A 26,263-nucleotide genomic window follows, 5' to 3' on the forward strand; every position below is an offset into this window, starting at 1 on the left:
TTGCAGAAGACCATGGTTGTATTCACTCCTTTGAAAATCTCAGTGGTTTTACTTGAACTTGTGTCCAATATTCTAGCTCCGTAGTGGCTCCATCCCTCTGTTCCGATTCCCTCCACAAGGCTCCTTCATATAGTTGCTCCCATTTCTATTGTGTGTTGGGCTCTTTAATTTATTTTAACAATTACATTTTCTCAGTTGTTTTAAAACTCTACCATCTCTCCATTTGAAGAGGTAATCCTAAAACTGTTTAGGGACCAGGGCCCCAAATGCTCTTGGCCTTGTTGACTGCTAAGAGGCTCAAGGACATTTTTGGGTTTATCCAAGAGAGAAACTTTGCTTTGGTTGTTAGTAAAAGGCGAAAGGTTTATACCATCTGAAGAGAAACCAGAGTATGAGAAACAGCTTTGGGGTCCCTTTATTTTAAACTAACCAGCCAATTCAATTTCTACCCAGTAGAAGGAGTTTAGGATCCTTTGGCTCTAGCTGTTGTCCCAACAGGCTTATCTCCTTCAAGGCTTTATTCATGTCTCCTGGGGCTTAGAAAGTGAGCCTTGGAGTCACACTGACTGCAAGGGGAAGAGAGCTTTAACGTGTCTAAATGTACCATGTTAAATTTTAATGTCTCTCTTGCTAATGGCCACCAAACCACATCCATCCTTTTAAAGACTGCTCTTGTTAAAGGTTGAGACAAAATTCTACCACGTGGAGGGATTTCTGCGTCCCATGTTGTTTTAATGAGGAAAGGAGAAGTTTTACAAGGGTTAGCGCATGAAATATTCATGTGGACTCCTCCTCGAATGAGAAGATACATTCTTACATGTAAGAAGCACTCTGTTGACATTAAAGATTAATTCAGAACAACAAGAGAGCCGAACATAGTGGCGGTGAGAGGCAAGCGCTTTTTCCAGAGTTAGAATGGTGCCCTCCTTGCCTGAGCTGTCACACAGGCTCCAGGGACTTCTCGGTCCATCTGCCCTTTTGGTTTCCGGAAGGGCTGGGTGTTAGTGATGGAGCTGGAGTGCCAATATCTTGGGGGAATTTCTGGGGGCGGGGGGGGGTTGTATGTTTTGTTTCTTTTAGATTCTTTTTCTCCATCCGCCTCTTACAGAACTGACAGGATGAGAGATTATCTGAATTTGCCCTTCAGTCTCCCAGGCTCCTTTTGTTGCCAGGACTATGGGATGTGTCCGGGAAGTGCATGGAACCTGGGGTCACCATTCAAGGAGTAAGAGAGGGCACCTAATGCATGAAGGGAGAAAGAAGTGAGTGACTCCTAAAAGACCTCAGTGCCTACACAGGGGTTTGGGTGCAGGGCGGTAGCCCTGTGGTCCCTTACCAGCACTGGGAAGTGTGGTGTTGATAAAAAGTGAGGATCTATGGGGAGAATTCTGCCTCGCAGGTACAACAGCAGCTCACTGTGACTCAGTTTACCACCAGGCTTCACAGTGCAGGAAGAGGGCGGGTAGGAGGGCAGACATGGCTGCTGTGGGCTCTCCATGCGTGTGTCACTGGTGTAGAGATGCTGCTCTCCATTTTTCTTTGTTGGCTACTTGCTTAGAAGCCACCAGAGGCAGCCCCACCTCAATGGGCCCTCGGCTAGGGTGACCCCTGAGTGCTTGGGTGCCCCAGGGATGGGGGATGGTCCCAGGTACACCTGCATTGAGGGCTCAGAGGGTGACTAGAAGACGTCTGACCACGAATACCAGGTTAGTCTCACAGGTCCTCAGGCTCTTCCCCCACAACTCCCATGTTTACGTGGCTTCTGTTGGATGGGTTGGCGCACTGTGTGTAATCACTGGCTCTTCTCATGGCTATCTTGGTTACACACTGAGAAAAAAAGTAGAGTTCCAGAAACGTGTGTGTGTGTGTGTGTGTGTGTGTGTGTGTATACATGTATATATATTATACATGCATACATACATACATATATACATGCATGCATGCATACGTATTTTCACTCCCGAGTCATGGGTGTGTCCTGTCATGGGATTCTTTCTCTTGTCATAGCTGGTTGGGAAACGCTGCTTTGGAGATATGGCAGACATCTTTCAGCTGTACCCCTCATCTACCCTGGCAACCCAAACCAGCTTCTTGGAAGGTTTGTGGTTTGAGAGTTCTGAGTTGACGCGTTTGTCTATGATACTGAAAAGTCAGCCCTCACTTTTTTGGGGGAAGACATCTAAGCGGTAGAAGTCCCTCTCGTGAGCACCATCCATTTTTTTTCTGGCACAGGGGGTGGGTGGGTGGGTGGGGGCAAGAATAATAGCATTTTGTACCTCCGAGAGTAACACGTTGTTCTAGCTGTATTCGGAGTCTCAGCTGCACACAAAGTTAAGCTGCAGCTCCTGATAGCACCCCCCCCCCCCACTCCACTCGGTGGCGTCTTGCTGGCTGAGTGTGATTTGTACTGTCACCTCTAGATGGGAGGCTCGTCCTAAGCATGCTTGTGGCTAGCTTGCCCTCAAGAATGTCCTCGATGGCCATCCTCTGGGAGACCCTCCCTCATCGCCCCAAGGGAAGAGCAAGGTGGCTTCTTGCTAGCTTCACCTGAGCTCTGTTATCTTCCAGAAGCTTACTGTGTGTTCTGCACAATAATGATGCTCTAATATATATGTGTGTGCATGTATATGCATGTAATTCTTTGTACTGGCCTTCGCCAGAATTTTAGCTCTAGGAAAAGCTGTTGAAGCTCAGCACTCTTCAGAGTGTGAGCCACTTAGTAAGCATTCAACAGATACTCGCCCAGAAAGGCAGACCTAGAGGAGGCTGAGCTATACGAGATGCAGAGTTAAGATGACCTTGTGATTATGAAATATGTATTCTTATTAATGTAGCTTATTCTTATTATTCCAGTGATGTGATAGTTGCCTGTTTCCTGGGGGATGCTTTCTGGGTGGAGTTCTGTATTCTTTGCCTTTGAAATCAATAATCATACAAATAGTATGCCACATAAGATCTCTAATTTATGGGTTGAATGTATTTATTGTATTAATAGTTGATAAGTCATGCCAAATTCCACAGTAGCCTCTGCCGTGACCTTCTAGTTTTCCCTGGCTCTCTAGTATTTGTGCATACATATGTATACATATGTACATGTGTGTGCCTGAGTGTGTATGTATAACCTTATTTTTTTTAATAAAGTTACCTTTATTCATAAACCATAGGGCTTATGGCAGAAAAGTTCTGTAATTCTCATGTTATTAAATGTATTGAGAAGCTTTAAGGTTACCCAAGAAATTACGTAGTGATGACACAGAGCAGCAGAATAGTCGATCATTCTCTGAAGATTAATTACAGTCGGGTGTTGGTGAGAGCACACGGCCCTCCGTGGGCGGAGAATGTCCCTACACATTTGGTTTAACAAATCCAGAAAAACCAGTTACCGGGTAACGTGAAGTTCCCTCTGTTGGGTTCTTACTTCAGTTAATAGAGTAATTTTACAGTGCAATCTTATTAGATTTCAGTTAGCCACCGCGGTGGCTGCTGGGAGAAAGAAGAGGGGAGATGGGCATGTTATCGTCAGGCAGTCACCTGCATGGCAGGACAGGGGACTGTGCATAGCTTCGGAGACAGAGGGCGAAGACCCGAGTACCTGGAAAGGGCACCAGGACTTTGGTTGCTATCTAAAGGAAGAAAGTAGAGGAAAAGGGCAGCATTGCGCTTGGCTGCCTTACCCAGGAAACCCGCAGGCTTGCAGCGCTGCCCATGGTGGAAGCCCCGTGAATGAGCTTGGAGGAGGGGATTCTGGGTACTGGGCTGACCATTCATCCCTTCTCCTTAGCATGGCTTCAAGAGAACAGCTTGGGTGTGGTGGCTGGAACTCCTGTCCAGCTGGGTTAACTCTCAAAAGGAGGGAGGTTTCCTGTAGCTCACGCTACCATTTCTAGCCAGGGCCAGACATAAACACGTAGCTTCTGAAGTTCTGACCTGCAGGAAGTCGCTGTCTTACTGGACTCAACAAAGCCTAGATAAGGCCATCCACTTCACAGTCACTTAAGTCCTAATGAGTGGCAAAGCTGGTGTTTCCCTTTCCAGCGGGAAGTGAAAGGCTAAAGCCTCATTGGTCTCCAAGGTTACGGACTGTCACACCAATGATGCCCGCCCTACCTTTGAGGGAAATAACAAGTCATAATAAAAACAAACAAACAAAAACCTACTAACATTAAAAAAAAAAAAGGAAAACCAAGCAAAGGAAAACACAAAATCAAAACTGGAGTAAAAGAAGAAACAGACAAAAGACAAAAAGACCTTAAACTTTATCCCATTTGCTTTTCATCCACATCACTCCATGCTTTTCTTTTATGGGGTATGAAATAAGCAGGATTAGCTATTAAATATGGATGACTCCAAAGGCTCGCTGGCTGTCACAGCAGGCTCACCTTAGACCCTGACAGCGGCCTCTCCGAGCTTTCTTACAGACACAGGGACATGGGGATGCTTGGCTGTTGCTCTCTCTTCAGCCTCAGTCTCTGCAGAAAGGCCGCCTTGCAAGAAATATCATCAGTGACCACGAGAAGCTACATGCATAATTCTGGGGGGTGGGGGAATTAATACACGGGCAGTTTTATTTTTAAATTTTGTGGCAGAGATGACTTACAATGAGCTCTTTATCTGCTTTCTCTTTTTATAAGCTCGCTGTGACGTTACCCCCAAAATAGCAGTCTAATTTAAGTTTATTTAAAACGATTGTTAATTATAATGTATTCAGAGCGTTTGTAAAAATAAATAAATGTAACAGCTGCTTACACACGGAAGACTATCTTCTGTTTGAGTGATTAGGATTTGGATTGTTTTTCTTAGGTCAGATTTTAAAATAAGGCAAGAACTAAGAAGAAGAAAAAAAAATCACCAAAGGGGGGGAAAAATAGAAAACGAAGTGCAAAGGCCCGCCGCTTTCTGTTTGACTTCTTGAATGTCAGTCGGCATTGGTGTGCTTTTTACCTCAGTCTCTGAGAGCAGTCAGGCTGGCTGTCCCCTTTCTCGTCCTTCTGGAGTGGCTTCAGTGACTCATGTTGCTCTCTCCAGCTTTGTAGAGGGCTCCAGGTATCCTGAGACCCTGCCTCTGTTCTCACCCACAATCCTTGGGTGTTCATTACCTGTGTGTCAGTCAGTGACAAGGAGAAGACTGGCAAAGGAAAAAAAGTGTATTCATTCAACGTCTACGAGTAGACCTGTGCTGTTGTTATGTTACCTGTGTTTCACAAGACACAAGAATGTCCACCCGCCTCCAACTGTGCTTGATAGCTGTACACCCACTAACATCCGATCTTTCCTCTGATTATAACTGAAATCTGGACTGTTGAGGTTTAATAAGGATTAGGAGAAACAGATAGGCCGAATAGATTTTTATTCAGAGAGAGGTAACTTACAACATAGATGAACACCAGCAGGTTCCTGGTCCCAAGGATGCCTCCTCTGGATGTTCTTCTGTCCCTGTGCTGCAAGCTAGAGAGCTCCCAAGGCCCCTTCCTCAGACTTAGTTCCCCCAGGTAACATCTGCCCCTGTCCCCACCCCCAATGGGTGTGGTCTGTGCCACAGGTACGGACAAAGTGAATAACTCACTACACTGGGCAAAACAGAAAAGTCCACAGATCGTGGAGTTGGAACGACGGACAAAAACCAGCAGGTGTTGGAGGGGATTGTAAGGCTGAGTTGCCCTCTGGTGGGTGGCTTTCCTTTCCTCTTCATCTCCCTGATTCCCCCAGGGCAGGCTTCTGCCATGGTGACATTGCTTGTCAGCAGCCCATCTGGATGGAGCCAGGTGGGATGGATGGGCAGAGTATTTCAGGAGAGCCAGAGGACTCAACCAGTTCTCTGCAAGGTTTGCACAAGACCCAGTCAGTTCCTGAATATGCGGGGCTACCTCAGTCCAGTTTGGAACAGAGCCTTGCACACAGGTGGCTGGCCAGCTCAGGAATGGCAGATGTGTGCCAGACAATCAGCTTGGACAGCTGGACTGAAACTTGAGCCCCCGAAGGCCCTGGCTGACCACTGAACTGTGCACATGGGAGACAGAACCAAGAGCAGGAGAAAAAAAATATGAATTTGAACCAACTCAAAAAAATTTTTTGACACAGCAAAAATTAGCTGAAAGAGGAAATTGTAGATGAAAATCATGAAACAAGAAAACTCAACTAGAAAAGCACAGAGACAGCTAAATAGAAAAACCTAACAAAGGGGAGGGTGGTATCAACAAAGCAGGAAGAAGAATGCATAAAACCTTAGCGAGAAAGCTAATCCTTTGCGAAGAAGTCAGAGGACACATACTGCCCATATCAACAAGCAAATGGAGTTATAATCCAGACACTACAGACTTTAAAGTAGCAACAAGAATATATTAATACATTTACAACAATCAGTTAATCAATTTACATCAAATGAAACACTGTCTTGAAATAGAACATCCTTACTGGCTTAAGTTGCAATAGAAATTCTGAATACTATTATATCAATCAAGGAAACTGAATTAATAATGTAAATGTTTCCATCTGGACAAGTCCAAACACAGCTGACGTCTCTGTAGAATTTTCTCAGACTTAAGAACGGACTCTAATCCCACCAGTCCATTTCAAGAGGAAACGGCTCATTTTGTAACTCCTTGGACATAGGCATTATGGGAGAAAGAAACCCAGAGCTACAGACCTCATGAACACAGATCTAAAGGTCTTTAATAAGACATTAACAGGATGCCACAGTGTAAGAAAAGGGTAACACAACTAAGACAGTTTTATTCTAGTAATGCAGAGTTGATTTGACATCCTAAAGCCAAGAAATTCATTCTTTGTACTCACATTATAGGGGGAAAGCCCATATGACCATTTCAATAAATGGTAAAAAGCATTTGGCAGCATTCAAAAAAACTTTCCGCAAACCCCAATCCCCAAATGTTAAGGACTGGAAAATTGGAAAATCCTAGAGACAATGACACGTTTGCTGTTGATGACAACAGTAACTTGGCCGTGAGGCTGGGAAATACACAAGGGTGCTGTCTTTCTCCACTATGCCACGCTGCATTCTCTGGATAAAGTAGTTGCTGTGTCACAGTAACGCATAGAAGCAAAGGGCAGAAAGACGGGAAGGTAAAAGTGGAAGTCTCCACTTGCAGACCACGTGGCCGTAGACACGGACAAGCCGGCAGGTGCCCAATCAGAACAGCAGCATAAGCTTCAGGAGAAGATGCAAGGCTATGATTATCACCTTCTTGCCACAGCCGCCGCCACAGAAGACCTGAGAAGCTCCAAGAGGGAACGAGCTGCTTTGGTTGCAGATTGCAGTTCAAGTTGGTTGGCTTCGTTGTGTCTGGACAGACAGCATGCTCAAGGGCTGTGCAGAACCAGAAGAAGAAGGGCCAGAGGACAGATACAATCTCCAGGGCATGACCCCAGGCCCTGGACCTTCCAAACTGGTGCCGCTTCCTGAGTACCAAAGCAATTCATTTGAGAATTTTTTTTTCTTCAGTCAATAGTAAGGAATCAGGTGATTATTTGAGTGAAAACAAAAAGAATGCTAGAGTTTTCTTTTGCAATATTTATTTTTATACCGTATCTGGTTTTGTTTCTACAGTTTCACTTGTTTACCTTAAAAAATTAATTCTTTGAGAATTCAGTGCAATATAAATTTTGACCATATTTACCCTCTCCCTCAATTCCTTTCAGATTTTCTCAACTCTGTGTCCTCTTTTCTTCCCTCATCAAGTTCTCTTTGTGCTGCTCCGATGCTCGTGGATGCGTGGCCTTTACGTGAAGCATAGTTGAAGGGTGCATTACAGGTGTTACATTTAGGACTGAGCATTCTGCAGCCTCTTCTCTGCATCTTGGCCAGTTTTGGGTCTATCTTCTGCAAATAGAAGCCTCTCTGAAGAGGGTTGAGTGAATCGCTAAACTATGGGTTTGGCAATACCTCACTAGAAGTAAATGTAATACTATGTTTATTTAGCAGAATAATAATAGTAGATTCTTCCCCTAGGTCTTTGATCTGTTTAGCCACAGGTTCTTAGTTCAGTAATTGTGCCTGGTATTGGTTTCCTCTTGTGGAGTGGACTTCAATTCAACCAAAAAGTGATGTCTATGTGACTCTTGCACTAGTGAGCAGTGCAGCTTGAATGGTTCACAGCTGGGTAAGGTCCATGAATACGCACGCTTCTCCCTCGATAGGATGCATGGCACCTTCCAGCACTATGAGAGCTGGCTAGTATGGAAGAGGTATCCAGATGATTATTAGGGCAACAGCTGCATGTTCAGTGATGCAAGAATGTGGTGTCTTTATACCTTTTAGCGCTAGGGTCTTACAATCAAGTTCTAGAGGGTAACCAAGCACACTGGCAACAGCCTGCAGCATTTGGTGATATTTAGGATCGTACTGGCCAACAATTCTGAAAGAAGAAATCTGTTCCTAGCACTGGGATTTTTATTTGTGAGCCTGTGGTATTGAGTGGGGGCATTATTGTTCTATTGTGTAGTAACTACAAGTGTGCGTGCGTGTGTGTGTGTGTAAGGGAGCTTCAACAGTAATAAGCAGGCTTCCATATAACTTTTTGGAAGGGTGCTTAGCCGTTTGTCTCTATCCATTTCTCCTTTGTCTTTAGTAACACACCTTCTATTGCTGATATCACACTGTGTTTTGTCCATTGCTCCATTTGTTCCTAGTTTCCCTGAGGTTAACGTCTTAATAAAACTACCAACTATGAGTTTGCTTCTTTAATATTTTCTACTGTTACTATTATTTCTTATTTTTTTTTAACGGCCCAAGTTGTTGTTCTTCTTAAACTCTGTGCTGCTTGCCTTTCTAATTTCATGCTTTAAGTCTCTCAGTATTTACGTTTAAGACCGTAAATTTCTTTTCAGCTCATCTCGGCAATGCCCTTCAGGCTTTTCTGTGCACGCTAATCGTGTTTGCAGTCTGGAAGAGCTGTGTTTGCATTCAGAGACACACTGAGCATGGGGAGGTCAGAGGACAACCTGGTTATCGCTTTTCATCACCTGGGTTCTTGGGCTCGAGCTCAGGTTGTCAATGTTGGTGTTAAGTGTCTTTGCCAGCCTCAGAGCTATTTTGCCAGCCGTAGTATTCAAATTATTTTTTATTTATGTTGTGCTTCTTGACTTGCATTACTGAATCGGTTTTGTAAAATGACTTGGGATCGTCTATGCTTCATTTACTTTTGAGTCTATGTTATTAGTTGTGTGTAATTTAGAAGTGATAAAAATGAAGATGAAGATTTTGTTTGTTAAAACGGTCTTGGCACATATATTTCTTCTGCTCGTTTAGTTTTTGAGTATCTTTAGCAAATTTTATGTATTTGGAATTTAATCCAGTAACAACCTTCAACATTAAGGCTTTTACTTTATTTTATTGGCTTACCTGTTTTATTATTATTTTAAGACAAGGTTACTCTACGTAGCCAAGGCTGGCCTCGGTCTTGTTATGTAGCCCTAGGCTGACCTTCCTGTCTGCTTCGGTGCTGGGATTTTCTCAGTGTACTACCACAGCTGGCTGAAAACACTCTGTGTGTATGCAGTGATGCTCCCGAAGCACTTGGCTTTAAATCCACAGCTTTATTGGTTCTATGTCTTTATTTTTTCAATCCCCCCCTTTTACTTATTTGGCTTGATTATTATTTAAAATTCTAGATTGTTCTCCCACAGTTACACACGGTATTTTCAGTGCCGTCATGTGACTTAACGACAGCCTCCGTATTTAACTGATAAAGGGTCAATTTTAATTGACATTTTAGTACTCTTCAACCCTTAGATTCCTTAGGCAACATTGTTTTTGTATCTCCTGTCTGTGAATTGTCACCTGTAAAATGTTAGTTCTTTCCTATTTTGGTTGTTTCCACCTTTATCCACGTCAATTACCGCCTTTTGTCCGTGACGGTCCTAGACTGGAATCTCATTACCGATCTTAGTCTCGGGATTCAGGAGGGCCTACATTAATCTCTCAGGATGGCTTGTTCCAGTCTCCGGTTTCACAGCCGCCCACACTTCCCGACTTCAGTGGCTGCTCTGCCTCGAGCTGCCAGGCAGTTTAGTTTTGTGTCTTTACCACTCAGATTTGCCAGCTCCTTCTTAGCTGTGGGTAGTGTGTGCATGCAGAGAATTTACACTGCTTACTAATTTATGCATGTGCTAAAGAGTGTTGCATCCAGAGTCTTTTTGTTTGGACGAAGAAGAGACTGCGTGCTGTGGTCCATGGTTCCGAAGGCGGCAGCAATGAGTTATTGCGCTGGCTTATCTCTGGGCACAGCTGCCGTGTCCGGTGTGGTGCTGTGATTTATAGCACTTCCTTTCCTGTACTGTGTATCATCGATGGAGACGACTGATGTGAATAGTCTTCAAGTACATACAAACTTTTATGTTTGAAGCCCCGATATTTAGTGATTCCATGATAGACGAACTCATCTCTCATGGAATCAGTACATATTTAATTTACCACTTTGTGTCATAATACACAACATTTGTATATTCCTTATAGTTTGATTTTATTTAATTATTAGGTCAGATATTTTGAAATGAGTTATGTGGTGGAATGCTCGAGTCTGTTGAAGAAATTGTTTTATCTTTTTTGTACTGCACACATAGGTTTTGAGATTTTTCCATAACACTAGGCATCTATGTATACACATAAAATGTGCTCAGCATACCATGGAGGAATATATACATACGAGCATCTTTATATTTTGTCTGGACGAAAGTTTTAACTTAAATTGGACAAAAGGTTTAGCTGCGTTTAAGTTTCTAAATTTTCCTTATTATTTAACTAAACTTGTGTCAGATTACTGGCCACTAAAGGGATGTACTTTGCTCTCCTGTGAGACTCAGCCTGTGTTCTGAGACATTTTTGGTTTTACAAATGGCAGTAGCAGAAGCGTTACTATCGCCCACCACCATGCAGAGGCTAAGGACACAGCCTTACAAAGGGCAGGTCCATCCCGCAGCAAGGAAGGACCTGGTTCTGCATTAGCTGCTTTCCTCAGAGCGACAGAAACTCAACCTATGGGAGGAACGGTCTACTTGGTTCGAGGTGTAAAAGTAACATTTATCCCGTCAGCGCAATTGTGGCAACAGGCGGTTATGGATGCGCTAGCAGAAGTGTAGGGTCACATGGTACATGGAGAAGAAGCAGAGAGAGAGAGATGGGTGCTGATGCTCAGGTCCCTTGTTGCTCCTTTTTATTCAACGATGAACCCAATCAATAGCGGGGCAGCTCTCATACTCAGGGCTGGGTTTTTCCTGACCCTCTGAGCACACCTTCACAAGCCCATCCAGCCCTTTGACTTCCACATCGCAATCCAGCCAAGCTGACAATGAAGATCAGTTATCATAAGCGCTCACCTTGTCAACTTAACACCCAAATACAACACTCCACGTTTTAATGTTTTGCCTTTGTCTGCCATTTTCGTGCACAGTCTATCTCTAAGAACCTATCATGTTTTAACGGCTCTAACAGTATTCAAAAGTCTGAGTGCAGAATCCCCAGTGAGATACAGACCAGGTCTTAACCCTGTGCTCTTACGAAGTCAAAACCAATCAAGAACAATATTAAGAGTAGCGAGCTATATACTTCCAGTGTTCAGAGACACAGAGTGAACATCCCCATCCCAGAATGGAGGAAAGAACCACACCCTCCAGTTCCATGTCTGGCATTTGAGCCTTGTGATGGGATCATCTGGGCTCCAACCATTTGGGGAGCCCTGCCTCTGTGGTTCTCTCCCCTGAGCACACATCACTTGCCACTGAGCTGGCTTCTCTCTGTGCCAGCAGCTTTCCTTGAAGTACATCCGTGGTTATGGCAACTCAAGTATCTTTGGGTTTCCATTATAATTCAGGTTTTGCTTCCTTAACCTCACTAGAGGCTCTTCAAGGCCTTCTGGCAGGGATCTTACTCTCAGACACAATGCCTGGCTTAAGCATACGTCTGCATCTTGGTGGAAGCCTCCACAACTCTAAAACTCGTGAATTCTTGTAAAACAAGCACTATGTTGGCCACACCGTTAATTTTTGCTGCTGGCTTAAAGTATACTTTGGCAACCTGACATTATTGTGGTAGCCTCGCTATAATTCCCTAGATGGTTGCGTTTGAAAAAACAAAAAAAACAAAAAAGCATTTAGTGGCATTTTAAAGACAGGATCTCTTCCTTCAAATGCATCTGCAAATTTACGAGTTGGAGCCATCCCTATTTTCCCCATGTGGTGGTAAAGGCCTCACTTTAATGCTACTCACTCATCTCCTTCACCATTACAGCCCCATTTTCTGCAGTTACATTTTCTGCAACTATAAACAACCCTAGACTCCTTTCCTCATCAAAACTGCAGCATTGTCTGGTATTTCTGCTCTCTCGCTGTAGATAAGACCAAGAGCAGTAAGTGTGAACCATACCAAGGCCTGGATATGTTTTTCTCTTGAAATTTCTCCAACAAGCAGCTGAATGCATTGTCTTTGTACTTAGCTTCACTCACGTTTTCAGGATATAGGCTGAAAATAGCCGGAATGTTGCCATAACGTAATGTGAATGACCCTAGCCCATTTCACGGTAGAGCCTCACTCTCTCTGGAACCTCATGGACACAGTCTCCAATCCCCATTGCCCCATTGGCATCCTGGCCTTTCACACTTACACTAGAATGGCCCCTCTATGCTTATGGAATTCTAGGGCTTCTATAGTTTCATCTCTGGAGTCTTTCAAATTCTTCCCCAAGCCAGTTGCAAATGTCTGAGTACCACACGGTCAGGTTCATTGCCAACCTGACTGGATTTAGAAACACAATGGCTATGATAGTGTTTTCAGAACAGTTTAACTAAAGAGGAAAGACCCACCCTAAATGTGGATGGTACCATTCCATGCACTGAGGTCTTAAGCTGTTATTACAGACCAAACACAGTGAACCATTGACACGCATCTCTCTGCTTCCTGAAAGTGGATGCAGTGTGACCAACTTCTTTCCCTGCCACGATGGACTAGACCCTCAAATTCTAGGCCCAAACCAACTCTCTCCTTTTACTTTACTTTGCCATTTGTTGTTACAGAAAGAATAAATGCAATAATATCCTAACTCTTGTACCAATCTTTTGCATTATTTTTCTCATTGCTATAACAAAATACTTGGCAGAAAAACTTCAGGGAGGGAGGGTTTGTTTGCTACACAGTTTGGGAGTCTCCTCATGGAAAATGTGGCAGTACTGTCTTTAGATGTGGTGGCAGAAACGTGACAGGGATGGTCACATCATGCCCACATCCAGGAAGCTGAGAGAGACGAATGTTGTTACTCAACTTGCTTTCTCTTTTCCACTTTATATTCAGTCTAAGACCCCAGCCCATTGAATAGTGTGTGGGTTTCCCTTCCTAAATTATTTCTGTTTGGAACACCCTTACAGACATACCCAGAGGCATGTCGCTGAGGTGACTCTAAATCCCATCAAGTTGATGATGAAGCTGACTGGCTCCAAATGTTGGTAGCACAGGAACTGGGCAGCCCTGCTCTAGTTAATGTTAAAAACTAAGATGATTGTGACTGGGTTACCTCACTCAGGATGGTTTCTTCCAGATCCATTCATTTGCCTGCAAATTTCAAGATTCCATTGGTTTTTTTGTTTGTTTGTTTGTTCGTTTTCTACTGAGTAATACTCCATTGTGTAAATGTACCACATTTTCTCTATCCATTCTTCAGCTGAGGGGCATTTAGGTTGCTTCCAGGTTCTGGCTATTACAGATAATGCTGCTACGAACATAATTGAACAGATGTCTTTATTATAGGAATGTACATCTTCTGGGTATATGCCTAAGAGTGGAATTACTGGATCTTGAGGTAGACTGATTCCCATTTTCCTGAGGAACTGCCATACTGATCTCCAGAGTGGCTGTACAAGTTTGCATTCCTACCAGCAATGGAGGAGTTTGCCTCTTTCTCCACATCCTCTCCAGCATAAGCTGTCATTGGTGTTTCTAATTTTAGCCATTCTGACAGGAGTAAGATGGTATCTCAGAGTTGTTTTGATTTACATTTCCCTGATGGCTAAGGATGTTGAGCACATTCTTAAGTGTCTTTCAGCAATTCTAAATCCCTCTATTGAGAATTCTCTATTTAGTTCTGTTTTAAGAGAAATCTGGCACTGGGGAAATGTTCAGAGATCTACAAGGATGACCCCAACTAACAATCTAAGCAATAGTAGAGAGGCTACCTTAAATGCCCTTCCCTGATAATGAGATTGATGACTACCTTATATGCCATCCTAGAGCCCTCATCTAGTAGCTGATGGACACAGAAGCAGACACCCACAGCTAAACACTGAGCTGAACTCTTGGAATCCAGTTGTAGAGCAGGAGGATTGTTGAACAAAGGGGTCAAGACCAGGCTGGAGAAAACCACAGAAAGTGCTGAATTGAACAAGGTGGAGCTCATGGACTCCAGTCCGATAGCTTGGAAACCAGCATAGAACCAGCACAGATCCCCTGAAGGTGGTGTTATTTGGGAGGACTCGGCAGTCTATGGGGCCTCTGGTATTGGATCAGTATTTATTCCTAGTATGTGAATGGACTTTGGGAGCCCATTCCACATAGAGTGATACTCCCTCAGCCTAGACACATGGGGAGGGCCTAGACCCTTCTCCAAATGATGTACCAGACTTTGAAGATGCCTCATGGAAGACCCTACCATCCCTGGGGAGCAGAAATGGGATGGGATGGGATTGGTAGGGGGAACAGGGGAGGACAGGAGGGTGCAGGAACTGGGATTGACATGTAAAGCAAAGTTGTTTCAAATTTACATAAAAATCTCTCTCTCTCCTCTCTATCTATCTATCTGTCTATCTATCTATCTATCTATCTATCTATCTATCTATCTATCTATCTAAACAAAAAACTAAGATGATTGAGAGTGGTGTTTGAAGTTCCAGCTCCACCATCTTTAAACACAGTGCAAGTGGAAGCTATACATATGGATCAAAATTCTGTAACTTAAATTTACATATTCAAGTTGACATTTCAATATTGGTCATCCTTCAGTGAAATTCCAGTGGGAATGTCACATGCTGAGAGGACCTGATGGGCCGCTGGGTAGCTGTGCTAGCCCTGGGCCGTGTCTTCTGCCTGAGGTGGGGCTGGGGTTTGAGCATCATCTGCTTCTCGCATCTAATTTCCCTCTTCTACATTCCACCGGAAACAGACTCTCAGGAAGACACATTCCTCATGCTGTGAAAATGGCGGGTGCTTTAAGGATTGTAACAACTTTATATAATAATAATATAAAATAAAAAGGAAGGAAGTAAAACTCCCTCAAACATTTAAAATACATCGGACATTCAGCTCACTTAAAAAGACGTTTTTATGGATCGACTTTCCTTCGTGTACAATCAAACGGTATCTTTCACATAGACCTTAACATAAAACAGTTGCCTTCTGTCCAGATTTAAATTTACCATAGAGGTTGACACAAATCAATGAGGAATTCCTGTCTCTGCTATTTTGTATTTTCCTTCTGTGCATCTTCGTGAGAATACATGGCTGCAAATTTATTCATAGACTATGATAAGGAGTCTAATCTTCAACGGGAAATGATAGTCTGGGCCTACCTTCTATTCCACTCTAATTTGAAAGACAGGGATCTGCATACGGTCTCATTTTTAAACACATCTTTCTTCTAGGCTTTGGCTCATCTTCACCTAGTAGAGTACATTGGAGAACAGACTGCCTTGCTGATAAAGGTACGTTGAATGTTCTAATAGAATGTGTTCTAGCCACTCGTCTTTGATTTTTGTTAAAAGGAAAAAGAAAAAAAAATGTCTGGTAAGAATGTTACATTAATTATGTCAATTATGTCCAAAGCACTGAAGGGTGCCTACTTTATCCTGGGCAGCCTAGAGATGAAGGGATACTTTTATCAAAGAATATGTAATTATAGACTCTTGCTATCTTGCTTTGGCCTTTAGTTAAAAATATGTCTAAAAAAGGGCAGTGCAGAGTCAGTGAATGCCGCAAACATTTCCATCTTAGGACTCTGCTGGGCCATCAAGCAGGAGGGATCAGTCTGTATGGCCACCAGATGTGGGTCAGAAATGCTCGCTTCTCTGTCCACAGAGAGCTATTTGGCTGAGAATAGCTCCCCTCCATCCCCTGTGGCCAATGTTCCTGGTGTGGGTGTGGTCCTGGTTAGCATGTCTATGCTTGCCTCGGTCTTATCATGTGTTAGGAGGGATCAACAGTCTGTTGACTCTTTCCATGTGCGTGATTTAGCATTGCAGTGGTTAATACATAGCATGGCCGTTCCTTTTAGATGGTTCCGGAAGATCAGCGCTTGGCAGCTGCCATTGTGCTGATTGTATGGGTCTCAGCCTTGGCATCGTCCTTGATTGACAACATCCCATTTACTGCCACAATGGTAAGTTGTGTGTGTTCCTGTGTGTAGGGCCCAGTCTCAGCCTGCACCCATTTGGGCTCAGTTTTCCTTCCCAAGTAGCAGAGTACGAAACCATACCTCCTGTTGCTCTTACAAGTAAGGAAAAAGTGTGAGCTGAGCCACAGGCAGCTGGACATGGAGCGGAGAGGCCAATGGCAGGCAGGACCAGGGCCTGCAGAGTGGACAGTGCATCATGGGTTACTGCCTGTTTTGAGAGCCCCATTAAGGGATGCTACTCCTCCTAGGGGAAAAAAATTGTTTTTCAAAGGGACTTCAAGACACCAAAACACTGAACTGACTCTGTTATTTTTTCTGAGTAGTTCACGTGGCTTCTGGTACTTGGCCCCAGCAGGGATTTCCATTTGTTTCTAAATCCCAGCCAACACCAATACCCCCATTCCTGGGACATCTTCTATGCCACTGACTGTTTGGCTTAGGGCAGGGACTGTGAACCTTGGTTGCATGCCCCTCACAGCAGGATGCTGGTTGGGGAGTTCTCTCTGTTTCTCTTGAGGTCTCGAGGGATCCTCCATCCCCTATAGATAGTCCATGCATTGTTTCATAATCTTCTGGGCAAAGGGGTGCCAAGGATGGTGTAGCATGGCTGGTAATGTGAGGAGGAGAAGGCTGGCCCAGCTCATAGTTCTTCTTCCTGCAGAACCCACAGAGTTTGGATGCCCCTTTCAATCTGGAATTCATTTTCTGCTAATGTTTATCCTCCAGAGATCCAGTGTGGTTGTTGTTTCAGGGTGTGGGTTTGGGAATTCCTGAACAAACACAGTAGCTGTTATTTCTAGTGGTCCCATTTGGAACAAGACACATGAGATCTTCAGGAGTCCAGAATGCCACATTCGAAGGCTCCAGATAGTATGTAAAATTTTCAGTAAGCAGTATGATTACATATGAAATGCTGAGCACTTTCCCCTTAAACAATGAACAAGATAATGGTATCTATGAACATGCCTTACTAGTCAGAGGCTGTGCAATGAAGTAAGAGAAATAAGGAGACAGGACTGGAAATGAAGATGCTAAATTTAAGGGTTTACAAGACCATTAATCTGTATATTAGACAATTTAAGAGAATCTACGATTTAACAGTTAGGATTGATGATTTTTCTCAGATACCATAGAGATAAAAGTCAGTTAATAAGTCCCTGTGTTCCTCTGTAGGCACAATAAACTAACAGTGAGAGTTTGAAATAAATGGCATTGACAGGTGGCGCTGTCCTATGTACATCTTCAGTCCATGAGACAACAGGTGACCTTACTTAACCTGTCCCAGGACACATCCTGTGGTTCCAGGCTTTGTAAGATCAGAAAGAAAGACAGACATGGAAATCAGCAACTCTAATGACAGCACAGCCTTTATTTGGGTAGGGCCCGAGTAGGAGACGGTTCAAGTCTATGAAACCAGCGTCTGCTATTGTAAGGCAGAAAAGAGAAAGAGGGGAGAGGACAGAACACATCCCTTTTCAGGGTTATGTGACTGTTGTTAGGGGTAGCTAGGGAAATGAATAGTGACTTAAGGAATGTCAGATGACAGGTAAATGTCTCGCACGATCAGTTTGCCGGGGTTTAACGGGATAGACAGAACAAGAATATAGAAAATCAGGTTGCTTTAGGTTTGTGAAGTGTCATTGCCATCTCTTGCTGAAACGGAGGAGCTTCTTGCTGAAATCTCTTCTTCTTCTTCCGGAACAAAATCTCACTGGAACTGAACTGGAATGCCCCATATCAGAAACATTGGGTCCTTTTGTTGTTTGAATATGACTCATCTGTTGAGGTGTCGGGACCTGGTGGGTTCTGAGAGCATCCATTAATGGGACCTGGTGGGTTCCGAGAGCATGCATTAATGGGACCTGGTGGGTTCTGAGAGCATCCATTAATGGGATCTGGTGGGTTCCGAGAGCATGCATTAATGGGACCTGGTGGGTTCTGAGAGCATCCATTAATGGGACCTGGTGGGTTCCGAGAGCATGCATTAATGGGACCTGGTGGGTTCCGAGAGCATCCATTAATGGGATCTGGTGAGTTCTGAGAGCATGCATTAATGGGACCTGGTGGGTTCTGAGAGCATCCATTAATGGGATCATTACCCGATGCTCTTCAAGGCACTTCTCATTTACCCAGCTGGTACCACCTGTGCCCCCATTTCTGCTCCTATAAGGACCCCTCCACCCCCACACACTGCTGTAAACAATCCCAGCATAAACCACAGTTGCATCAAAGTGAGCTTGGTCTGTTGTTGGTTTCCTGTCTGGGGTTCGTGCATGTTTGCTTACACCTACCAGGAATAGTGTCACTCTACACTGTGGTGTGTTGCTTCCCTCCGAGCTGACACACATAGCTCAGGATTCTGCATTTAGTCCCTTCCCCGGTGTGCCACTGAAGGGGATGACACTCCGTCTTGATGGCTTTACTATGAACAAACAGAACGACCAGGGCAACTGAAAGCATTTAATTTGTTTTAGTATTTTAGAGGATCAGAGTTCTTGACGGCAGAGTGAAGGAAGAGTTGAGAGCTTATATCTTGATTTACCGCCAGGAGGCAGTCAGGGGCAGAAAGCACTGGGAATTGTGCCAATCACTTGCTTCCAAACAAGACCACGCCTCCCAGTTCTTCCCAAACAGACCCACCAGCTGGCAGTAAAGTATTCAAATATATGAGCCTATGGGTCTATTCTCATTGTAACTACCATGCATTCCAATTGGTGAAGGGGGCTCTCTAGGGAGGTGGGAAGGTAAAAGCAACGCTGTGCAGAACTGAGAGCACTAACCTGCAACATTGTATTTCTTCAAAGTAAAACACATAGAAAGCGCCAGACAAAGGCAGTAACGCCACCAGCCTTCCTCATGTGCACGTGAGCAGGGTTCTGTAGATACCATGGTGTAGTTAGCTCAAAGGACGCCTCCTTGCTTTTCTAGTCACCTGTGTCTTAACAGAGCAGGTCTTTTTATAGCTTGACCTCTCACATGCTTCAGCACAGCTTTTCATTGTTTGCTGCATAGGCGTGTTAGGCATTGAAGGTTCACCCTTCATGCCACGCGTTTCTTTTAGACGGAGTGAGGTTTCCATCATCCAGCCAAGTCTCTGTCTGCTGTATCTCCTCCCAATCCTTTATTTTTGGTCTTTTAAAATATTGCCTCTTGGGCTGGAGAAAGGGATCAGCAGTTCAGAGCCCTGGCACCCACGTGGTGGCTCACAATCATTTATAACTCCAGTCCCAGCTGATGCCACACCCTCTTCAGGGCTCTGAAGGCACCAGGAGTGCTCCTGGCCCATGGACATGAGGAAGACAGAACATTCATATGCACGGAAATAAAAGCATAAAAAAAATCTTTTTAGTTCCTTAAAAAAAAAAGAACAGTATGCAAATAGGTCTTTAAGTTTTTGTGTAGATAACCTTGGCTGGTAACAACTTTATTAATAGTATTATAGTGAGGGCCATTTTATTTGTGATGCATATAAAACAGCATTAGGTTTTCAACCTGTGGCGGAGCAGAGTGGGTTCACCCTTGGATGAGTGCAAAGCCAATATGCACCCAAGGCAATAAAGGAATAAAGAGAGGTTTGCTATTTGTTCAAGTAAAAAGAGCACCGGGAAAACTCCCAAAGCACCGGCTCCTTAAACAAAGGAGACAAAGGGATTTTATTAGGGAATCTCATGCATATTCATGTACAGAGGAAAGAGTCATGCTTGGCATAAACGGATACAAACGTGAATTAATCACAGTAGGCTACTTTCCTCAAAGTAAGTCTTTGTTTACATCTCTCCAGTCTACCACCCCTCAATACCTTTAGTGCTTTACTCTGTCGTCCCCCCCACCCCCAGCTACAGGCTCCTTCTCTGCCCGCCCCTCCTGCCGGGGGCCTCCCTGTCCTGTGGAGGTAGGGTGATCACTTTGCAGGGTGCTAGAATCTTCTTTGCCTTCGCTTGGTTGATTTTGCCTCTGGTAACAGCTCTCTGGAACTTAGCTTTCCTTCTCTGTGCTGGTCCCTGAACATGCATGATGCTGATGGAGATTGGGAATACTGGGTTAGGCCTGTGCTTGCAGAGTATGATGGCAAGTGCCACGCAGAGGCTTTTGCTTCTGCGGTTTTAGCACCACCGCGCGTGGAAGATGATCCAGTGGTCCCCTGCACCGTCCTGATGGGTGTAAGTGTGGAAGTGATGGTGGAGGTGTGGAAAGAGGCTGCTGCAGGGGTGCCTGTTCTGTTATTAGGGTAAAGGGATCTAGGCGGCCAGCATGGGCTTTGGTATGCTGATTGACCCCACAGGTAGCCATTGGGTCCCTTCTGCTGCAGGTAAAGGGAATGACTCCTTTTCACAGCTGGGAGCCAGTTTCACGAGTTCCTGAGGAATGCTGGCTTTTATCTAACGACCAGAAATCCTCCAATAGTCCAGCTTGAGCTTATTTCTAGACATGGACCTAACCGCGGGGGTGTTTCTCAGGGCCAGTTAGTTGGAAATAGCCAGCTGCCTGTTGCTGCTTTTGGTTTATTTTTACCTTTGCAGTCAGTGATAAGCTGCCTGGGAATTTTCCATTACTTAATAAAAGATCAGGGCTTGGGAATCTCTTCCCTCCTGTCTTCCATCCTCTAACTACCTACCTCCCCTAGCAGAACCTTCCCCTGGACCAGCTGTGGTAAGCCAGAGCCCATGCTCCTGGGTTTCATCAGCGGCTGCTTCCTGGAGCTCTTCCTCTCTAGACTCTTGTCCAAGCCCAGGGGTGTGAAGTGAGCACCCCCCCCCCCCATTCTGCAGCTACCCTCACCCATTTGGCTCCAACACACTGACTGATCAGTGATTGGGGGGCATCAGTTTTCCTGTTTGCATAGAATCCCTTCTAACTAGAAGCTCCTTCACTCAAACAGTTGTGGAGCCCTCTTCATCCAGAGGAACACATGTAAGGACCAGAGGGCTGGCAGAAATGGCTGCTGTTTTGAGGGACTATCAGTCAGCACAAACGCAGCCACGGAGCTGAAGGATGCTTGGTGATGAGCTGTTGGCACCTGTGGGAATCATTCCCTCAGAACAGTGGTTCTCCACCTTCCTGATGCTGCAGCCTTTAATAAGTAAGGTTCCTTATGTTGCGGTGACCCCCCCCCTCCCATCATAAAATTATTTCTTTGCCGCTGCACAATTGTAATTTCGAGACTGCTAGGAGTCACAGTGAAAATATGCAATATGCAGATGGTCTTTGGCAACTCTTGTGAAAGAGTCAGTCCACCCCAAGGGGTCACGATTTACAGATTGAGAACCCCTGCCTTAGAACAATGGCCACACAATTCTGTTATCTGGAGGGCATATACGATGGAAGAGACAAAGGCACCCTGTCTCTCCTTCGCATCAGGTCTCAGAAGTGTGCCTACGCTCACCACATGACTGCACACAACGTTTGTCAATGGTATATCTCCTCTCTCTGTAGTCAGGAAAGGATATCATGTCACTGGGAGGGAAGACATTCAGAGAACTGGCTCATAGCTGGTAGGAGGGTGCCATGGGAATTTTACTCATGCCCAGGGGAAAACCCATCAGTCAGTAGATGAATCTAGGCTTTCACCTTGGCTGGATAAAGCTTCAGGAACATTCTAGAGCAGTATAGATGAAGGTATTCACATCCCATGTCTCAGGATGAACTAAGTTTATTATTAGCTATTTTTTTTTTCTTTGAGACAAAACTTCCTGGGCCTTGAACTCACTCTATAGAGCAGGCTAGCCTTGAACTCTTAAGTCTACGTCTTGAATGCTGGAAGTAAGGGTGCTCACCACCACGCCTGACTATTTTAGCTAGTTTTTTAAAGAGCTGAATCATTTCTGACTTTTATCACTTCTGAGTGTCCCTAGGTCATTGTTGTTAGAGACAGTGACTAAAGCTAGCTAGCCCTTTGTCTTGATCCCCTCGTTCACTGCTTGGTGTTAACTATGAAATATTAAACAATACTTAGTGCTGCTAATACTTAATGCAATCTGAAGTGGCCCTTACCACATGCCAGGGATAATCCCTTGCTTGCTTGAGGTAGAGGGGAAGCTGAATGGGTCGGGGTAATGAAAGATACTGGGATCTTAGTGTTGAGATATTTCAGTATTTGAACACGCATTTCCCTGGCTGGGAATCCACTTCCCGCTCACTTGGCGTTTCTTCCTTCCTCCTCTTCCTGCCTGCAGTAGGCAAGAGCTTGTGGGATTCTGAGAGTAGCCCTGTGGCAGTGGAATCCCTAGGCCTCTGCTGCGGTGCCCTCATGGCTGGGCCGGGCACCTGGGGCTCAGGGCCAAGGACTGAGTGTTCTTGGACGGTCTCTCCCTTTGTTAACGCCTCCTCGGTTCAAATTCCTTGGCTTGAACAGGACAGATTCTGTGACCACTTTCAGGTGTAAAACGTTACTGCCTTTATCCCGAGCTGAATTCAAGGGATGGTGATTGATGCACGCGGTTTTATAGCTTTGAAAAACCGATTTCTTGGATACACATCATTGTGTGTGTTGTCACTTAGCCCCAGCGTGAAAGTCATGTTTTGAAGGCTCCCTTGTTCTTCAGCATCTCCTTATCCCAGGTTTCTCTCCAGGCCCAACAGGGAGGCAGGCACTCAAGCAGCTGTAGCTGTTGGCTGTGATAGCTGGTAGAGGGAAAAACATTCGGAGGTGATAAAAGTCAAAAGAACTTCACACCGCTTTGTGCTTTTTTGGTTTTCACTTGATGCCATTTTTGTTTTTAGCCGTTTCTTTGCTAAAATGTTCAGGAACAAAATAATAGAGAGAGCCGAGCCAGGTCCAGTGGACTGCAATTAGGCTAGATAACACAACGGTTATAGAGATGCATGGCTTTGTTTCTGCAGAGGGAGGAGCTGGGATCGAATCCCAGCACGCCATTGTCGAGAGCTGAATAAAGCTATCCCTAGAGGAACAGATGTGAGCAGCAAAGACACACGGACTCTTCCATTAGCTTGGCAATATGGGTGCAGGCCCTCCTCATAGGTAGAAGGTCAGGTCAGTGAGGAGTCTTCTGGCTAGGGAAGGTGGTATTGGAGGAACATTTCAGAACCTATTTCTTTTCTCTCTCTTTTTCTTTTCCTTCTTTCTTTATTTTTGACTCATAGACTGGCAGTCACGTAGCCAGATTTCGACCCACACACTCTGCACACCACTGTGGTAATTTTAGGGGACCCAGATTCTGAGAAAAGAATAATCAGAGTGTTTCTCAAACGTACAGGACAGCAAACTGTCAGTTACAGAAATACAGTAGAGTGAAGGGAGATCGATACATTAAAAATACAACACACGTTTCTTACATAAATGTCACAGCCGGACATGTTTCGTTGGTTACAATAATGCAAAACTTTTTCCGTTAGAAGAGGGCCAGTGGCTATTGGTAGGGCTCTGTGGAAACCGATCCTGTTGTTAACGCTGATACATGTCCTAGCACAGAAGCTGTAGGTCTAGGGTGACTGGGGAGAGCAGGGGTGCGAGGTAGCTTTCCTGGGTGTAGCCTCTGAGCTGAGACTACGCATGTAAAACCCGCCATTATTGTGTCTTCTGATGCCCCACTGGCCCTGTCATGGTCTCATGGTCTGTCTGTTTTTCTCACATTTCTCTTGTGTATGTATGTGTGTGTGGGCATGACAGTGGTGTGTGTGTGTGGTGTGTGTGTGTTGGTGGTGGTCGGAGATCAACTTGCAGGCGTCAGTTCTCTCCTAACACGTGGTTCTGGGAATCAAACTTGGGTCAACAGGTTTGGGCAACAAGTGCCGTTACCCTGTGAGCCATCTCACCAGCCTGCGCCTGTCAACTGAAGTGACAGCAGACACAGTTGAGGAGGGATTTAATGTGGACTGAGATGATGCCTCATGAAGAGCGTGATGTTGGCAGAGGTTCACACGCACCGAATTCATGGTTCTTAGGCACCATGCGAGACATAACGTGACACCATCCATTATGACCCACAGCTGTAGGCTGGGCAGCTTCAAATGAGGAAACATGGCTCTTCATCTGGCTAGAACCAGACACAGACAGATGGGTGCACACTCAAGGCTCTGTACAAGCCAAAATTCCTTTGGCTTCCTTCCACGCATCTGGTGTTCCTTTAAAAAATTTTATTTATTTATTTTTTTAAGAAACAATTTGGCTATCTTAATAAAAAAAACTCTCTGAGGGCCAGTGAGTAAAGGCAATTGCCACTCAACAATATAGGCCTGAAAACCTGGGACTCTTATCCCCAGAAGCCACGTGAAGTTGGAAGCAAAGAGCTGACTCCAATCCAGAAGCTTGGCCTTTCACACTTGTGTTGTGATACCACAACATGCACACACACACACACACACACAAACACAAACACACACACACACAAAATGATAGCATAATAATAATAACAACAATAAAGGCCCTTAGGTTCTGTAGGTCTGTAGGTCTGACCCAGTGTGTAGTTCTTGTAAGTTTCTATGACATGTGACTACAATGTCCCTTTCTTCCACAGATTCCTGTACTTGTGAACCTGAGTCAGGACCCTGACATTAGTTTGCCTGCACTGCCACTCATGTATGCCCTGGCCCTTGGTGCCTGCCTGGGAGGTAAGAGGTTTCCCTGTGGGAAACCACACTGGCACTGTGTAAGTTAACAAATCGAAGGTAAATCCAGGAGAAACCTGATGATTTCCTCATTTCAAATCTTGAACAATCAGAATTCCTCAGTTCCCCTGGGAAGCCTGTCAGAGTTTGCCATGTTCTTGCATGACTTGGATCCTTTGTTAGGAGCAACAAGGAAACAAGGAGACAGCAAAAACATGGAGTACAGAAAAACGGGGATCGGGTGGTCTGGCCTCTCAGATAAAGAAGTCACAGTTCCTGGGAAGCTCAGGGTTTATTTTAACAGTTGGACAGGGAGGGGGGGGTTATTTCATGCATCTGCTGGAGGAGCCATGGTTAGCTAATATGGGCGGAAGCAGTCTCTGTAGGGGAGCAGTCTGATGCTTTACTGCAGCATGCGTCTGAGGCATTGGTGCATGATTTCACTAACATAGCCATGCATGATTTCACTATGCATGATTTCACTTACTCCTACAACTTCTCACCCCGCAGAGCCCGTGTGTCTGATGACAATCACTAGTGACAGGTTAAAGCTAGCATGTTCCCTCTCTGCATCTCTACGCACCACATTGCCTAAATCAGAAGACTCTGCAGTGGGCATTCTCTCTCAGTCTCCTGCCTTCCTCTCGGGGTGCCACTGCCCAGAAGCAATGCACGGGTTGATGGAGGAAGAAGATGGAAGGTCAAACACAGGTGCTGGGGCTGAAGTCTAAGGGAACTTAGATACTGCCAGGTGAAACTGACCCCTGGTTAATGAGGCCTTCCCATCTAGTTGTCCCGAGTGGAGTCGAGCTAGAGTCCTCATATTCAGACAGCTTAATCTCCTGTGGGAACGCAGGTGGGTTGTGGAGAGTCTTAGATAAACACCGAAGATATAGTTAACATTTTTGTTGCCTCCAGGCGTGTCCAGATAATCTAGCTTTCTGTGTTCTTTGACTTACCTGAATATCAAATCGATAACTTTCTGGTCATTTGTGAAGTGGGATTAGCATCAGCTAGTGACACATCTATGACTTCAGGAGACGGCCAATTTATCTAATGCAGTGATGGAGGCTGAAGTCTTATAAAAGTGAAAAATAGTTAATTTTTTTTTTCAAAAAAGTTATTTTTCCAACTGAGAAACAGCTCCAGGAAACAACGGAGTTTCTTTCACAGATACATTTAACACCAGCAATGGTAACAAGATCCAAAGACACTTTCAAATTCATCCCTTAAATGGGAGTTTTTAAAAGTCCAATAAAATTCAAACATATGAACTCCCTGCTATAATAACCTGGCATCGTGCTCTAGGATGG

This window comes from Phodopus roborovskii, unplaced genomic scaffold (assembly GCF_943737965.1).
Source record: "Phodopus roborovskii unplaced genomic scaffold, PHOROB, whole genome shotgun sequence".
In the NCBI taxonomy this organism is placed as follows: domain Eukaryota; kingdom Metazoa; phylum Chordata; class Mammalia; order Rodentia; family Cricetidae; genus Phodopus; species Phodopus roborovskii.